We start from the raw sequence: 5873 nt of genomic DNA on the forward strand, positions 1-5873 counted from the left end.
AGCAGCTCTGATACTACATGATCTTCAAGAGTGTCTCAATTTTATGTATTTTCTAAGATAATTGGATCAGGCTTAGTTTTTCTGTTTTTTGTTTTTTTTTGGTCTATCATGAGTGTTTTGGGGGATAAATTTTTGTTAAAACAAAGTCCTGACTTTCTTCACTTCCTACACTCATTAATTAATGTTATTCTGGAGTGAAGAGTTTCAGCACAGGCATTTCCCTCTCTCTTATTTCAATGAAGCATAGTTGCGAAAGTTATGACTCCATGTATGCTGAAAGGCCAATACGCACATATGCACATGTATTTGATGATCAAAGGCATATTCTTAAATTGGGCATTATTGAAAAAATATTTTCAATGCCTTTGGTACTAACATGTAAGTTTACCAAAATCATAATTAATATTAGAAAGTGCTTTTCTCTCTCCTACCACATACTCTGTTCTTCGGGAACAATGAGGTGACAGGTCTATGTTGTCTAGATCTTTGTTTCTTATCCCCCTGTCAGCCCAGAGCACATATTAACCTTGGAACCAATTCTGGCTCAGGAAGGTGATACTCAAGAAGTATCCTGTCTGGGAAAGAATCTGGCCCAATGATCAAGGTCTTTTTGGTGCTACACATCTCTTCTTGTGCCTTTCGTCTTGTTTTCTAGAGTTTCTGGCCTTATACTGCATATGTTGCCTTTCCTGGATCATGGTTCTTATCTACATTCCTAGTTTCTGACCCCCTAACTTTGATTTTGCTCTGCACTTTACCTGTGCTTGCCTTCCTAATTTTCTGTTTTTTGCCTTGTGCTTGGATGTGTCTCAGGACACCCAGTGTGGATTATGCCACCCCAAATCCTGATTCATCAAGTCCTAGCCTATAAATTGTAAACTCCCATGAGCCTGGTACTAAGATATACTTGATGTAGGTCCTTATGGATTTGATGACTTAGAACGTTATATTATTAAAAATGTTTAAGTTCGATGGAGTTAGATGACTACATCAAATGCTATTAAGTTGAACTTTTGAATGTCAACTAATTTGCGATCAATTAAATTTAAAGGTGCATAGGCTTAAAAAATTTGAAATTCTAGTACATTCATCCAGTTAAAGAACTAAATGACATGGGCAAGCACTGCTTTTTTTCATATTCTAGACTCATTAAGTATATTCTTTGTTCCATGTTTTAAAATCTCAAGTAACAAAGTTGCTTAGCTGTTTATTTTGCTGTGTTCATAGCTAAGAGTTTGGTTATAGGATTTCGTCAATAATTTATTTTTTCTACAGTTCCCACATTAGATACTGTTTAAAAGTGTTTTTTAAAACTTTTCAATTTTTTTTAAAAATAAGAAATATTTAGATACATACAAATGCTTTATAATTAAATAATTTTATGATTATTTTCTGATCCAAACTATTTAGATAACCATGCGCTGTACATTTAGGGGTTGCTAACTGACAACACTAAGAAATAAAAATAACAAGTAGCATTTATCTAAAGTAAACAGATCCATATAACATTTAAATTAACTATATATTCATATATTTCTTATGTGGATAGATGTTATTTTTTAAATCACTATATTTGTAAGCAAACATCAAATTTTTGTGGATCTTTCTACAATGTTTTAAGGAGTAGAAGGACGTAATTTTGCTTTTTTATGCATTTGTAATTTGAACTATCACTATTTATTTGATAATTCTAAATGCATGTGTATGTCAGATGCTTCAATTTTCGAAATCAAAATCTGGTTATTTAACTTTTTCTCTTATGTGATTGCCAAGAGGTTATGCAATATATTCTTAATGAGAAATATGATGCATCCATTCTTGTTCACTTTCTTTTAGACAAAGTACATTTTTGTAACATTTGGAACTATAAATATTTTACTTTTATAAACACATGAAAGTGCCAGATAGATTGCTTAAGAAAGCACAGTAATATTATTAATTAAAAATAATGTATCTTAAATTTTAATTTTTTGGATAAAATCAAATAGGGATAAAATGTTAATATAGTGTAAATTAAATAATTTGCTATTCTTAGTTATTCTGAATCACAAAAACACCAATGGGGGGGAAAAAACCACAAGAGTTGTGTGTGTCAATGTCTGTTTTGCTGTTGACAAGTTGCCTACCCTTGAATTTTTCCTTGATCTCCTTTAATGATGGTACATAGCACTAGACACCTACCCACATCACAGGAATGATGTGAGTAGAAAAGATCAGGTTGTCCTCTTTGGCAGAATAGCACTTTATTAAGTTAAATATTGTACATTCAATATGATTGGGAATCAAAGTTTGAGACAAAGGTCATTTGCCAGTTTTTTAAAAAATGAGCTGTTAATTTGCAATATCATGATGTAGGGATAGTGCCTTCTCTAAAAAATGTGTGTCACAGGAATATTAAACTATATTTAAGAATCAGTGGATTAGGCTGGGCGTGGTGGCTCACGCCTGTAATCCTAGCACTCTGGGAGGCCGAGGCGGGTGGATTGTTTTAGCTCAGGAGTTCAAACCAGTCTGAGCAAGAGCGAGACCCCGTCTCTACTAAAATTAGAAAGAAATTAATCGGACAACTATAAAAGTATATAGAAAAAATTAGCCGGGCATGGTGGTGCATGCCTGTAGTCCCAGCTACTCGGGAGGCTGAGGCAGAAGGATCGCTTGAGCCCAGGAGTTTGAGGTTGCTGTGAGCTAGGATGACGCCACGGCACTCAAGCCCGGGCAACACAGTGAGACTCTGTCTCAAAAAAAAAAAAAAAAAAGAATCAGTGGATTATTCCGACAGAGGGAATGTAAATTTTAAAGGAAGATATAGATAAGTCATATTCACTCCATAGAGAAATGAAAAGTGTATAAGTGAGATGTAAAACAGCATAGACTCATATTCATCTATTTAGTTGCTTACTCAATCATTTTCTCTCCAGCCTAGTGGTCCTCAAAGGGGTATATTTGCCCGTCGTGGACATTTGGAAATATCTGGAGACATTTTTAGTTGTCACATGGGACAGGTATGGGGTGGAGATGGGAGACGTAATTGTCTGGGTTGATTCTTAGAGGAAATTCTGAATTTTCCCGTGAAGGTGATAAAGAACTGACTGAGTGCATGATCATTTAGTTAGTGAAAATTCACTTTATGCTTTTACATTTAAGTTTTGTGCTCATTGTTTATGAAGAAGTGTGGGAGAGTTGAACATTACAATGTGAAATATGGTTGCAAATCTGATCTTTCAACCTGCTGATTAAACTCTCTACAAATGTCTTTGCAGTTGCCTGTTTTGGAGGGATAAATGTCAAATTGGATATAATTAATCCAATCAGCTTTTACAGAAAGATATTTTTACCCAATTCACCACAGAAAGGACTCTTCCTAAATTCTGTAATGCATTATAAAAGTATAAGCAAATAAACATGCAAAACTTTTGTCACAGAAGAATATTTTATTTTTTAATTAATTAACACTGTATTTGCAAGTAGAAAGTGCAAAATAAGGCATGTGAAAGTACCAACTTTTTTAACCCCAACCCAATTTTTAATTGTGGTAATTTAATATTTTAAAAGTTTGTCCAAGTAATTGTTGATAATATCAGGACTTCAAAATAAAAACAGAAGCTGTTAATCTGAATATTTTTTCTTTCTCTTAAAAAAGTATCAATTTGAAGTGTTAAATTTACATTTTATATGTCGAAGTTATATTTTGCTTGTGGGGTATGAAACTCAGTGGACAGCTAAGTTAGAGAGAAGTTAGGTGCCAAAGATGACTGTGTTTAAACCCAGTCACCCAATTTGGAGATGTATCATCAAAGAAGCAGTTGCCAAGTTTCCACTTTGGCATGAAGTTTCCACGTCTCCGTTCTTCCTACTGGTCATCTAAGTTAAAGTACGTACTTATTTCCTACCTATTCAATTCTTGGTTGAGCAAAATGCAGATTCTCCATATAGAGGGAATTTTACATGACCTTTCACTATGAAGGTTAAATCGGATCTCTATAATTTAAATTTATTGAAGAAAATAATTAATATTTTCAAATCACTAACTTTTGTTACTCATTCCCATTTTTTAATCACTTATTTTTATTCTTCCTTTAAAAAGGCCTATTTTACCTCTTACCTTTGTTTAGGCTTAATTGCCCAAGGGCACCGGATATCAATTAATAGAATTTTCTCCTGGAGTTCCAGACCCACTTCCACATGTGTGTGTCAGGAGTCAGGATTCTCTCCATTTCTGCTCTCCTCGGCTTCCTAAATCCAGACCTTTGTTCTCTTCTGGACTGTGATCTGGTCTGTCACTGTCATTCTCTTCTAGAGCTTCGCAAACTTCAGTGTGCATCGGAATCACCTGGAGGAGCTGGTTAAGACAGATCTCTGGGCTTCACCTTCAGAGCTTCTGACTCAGTAACTCTGGAGTGGGTCCTGAGAATTTATCTTTCTCATAATTTTCCTAAGGATGATGGTGCTTTTGGCCTGGGAACCACTGTTCTAGTCCACAGTTGTCTCTTTGAAAACCACATCTGATGATTCACTCCTCCACTGGAAGATCTCTGACTACAGAATAAGAGCCCCATCCCTTAGTCTGGAGGGCTTCTTGGAAGTGTTTACTGGTACCGTTCTTCGTCTGTTATGTAGGCCTGTCACATTGTCACAGTGAACATCCCATGATTTGCTAAATATACCACCCACTTTCTTGCTTCCGTGTTATTTTACACACTGTCCCCTTTGTCTAGGCTGCCCAGCCTATGTCCACTTCTCAGATCTTTGTTTGAAAAACATCTGCTCAATTGTTAGAACCCAGCTTCCATATCATTTCCTTCACTCTCAACACTCTCCATGGGGGATCTTACACTTAGCTCCAGTTCCAATCATTCCGATGTGCTCTACATGTGTGAATGTACAGAGTTGTCTCTTAAGTGGTGAGTAGTGACCATTCCTGATGTTCTCACCCATGTGGAGGGACCATGCAGGTAACTTTCCTGACCTCTGTCTGCCCCTTCACTCCTTACTCTCCATGCAAACATAGAGTGACTTGTATATTTTAGTCCTTTCCACTTTCATTTCTCTTTGGGATTTGCCTGCTTAAAGAATATACATTATCTATACTCCACCACCCCTCGCTCCCGTTATCTCTTTGACCTCTATTACTCAAATAGTAATAATTAATTTAAATTTTTACTTCGTATCATAGTGAAGAGGAAAAATCTCCATGGCCTACTGATGTTGTAGTCATCTTAAGATCACAGCTCAATGCATTACGTTTTCTATATTTAGATGTGTTTAGCTACACAAATACTTACCACTGTGTTATAGTTACCTACGGTATTCAGTACAGTAACATGCTGTACAGGTGTGTAGCCTAGGACAATAGGCTGTGCAATGTAGCCTAGGTGTGTAGCGGGCTATACCATCTAAGTTTGTGTAAGCATACTCTGTGATATTCACATAATGACAAAATTACTTAATAATGTATTTCTCAGAGCATATCCCCATTGGTAAGCAACACATGACTGTATTCTATTGTATAGCCATCTCATATTTTATTTATTCTTTAGTCAATTGATGGTCATTTGTGTTGTTGCTACTTATTGGCTATTATGAAAAATGCTGCTTTGAACATTTGTGTACAAGTTTCTGTGTGGTCATATGTTTTCATTTCCTTTGGGTATATATTTAGTGGTGGAATGGCTGGGTCATATGGTGACTCTAAGCTTAACCATTTATAGATACTGTCTCCAAAGCAGCTGCACTATTTTACATCCCTATCAGCAGTGTATGAAGGTTTTTCTCCACATCTTGGTCAACACCTGTATTTATCTGTATTTTTTATTATAGCTATTCTAACACATGTGACATGGTATCTCATTGTGACTTTGATTTGCATTTCCCTG

Source organism: Propithecus coquereli, unplaced genomic scaffold, assembly GCF_000956105.1.
Source record: "Propithecus coquereli isolate 6110/MARCELLA unplaced genomic scaffold, Pcoq_1.0 Scaffold85, whole genome shotgun sequence".
NCBI classification, from domain to species: Eukaryota; Metazoa; Chordata; class Mammalia; order Primates; family Indriidae; genus Propithecus; species Propithecus coquereli.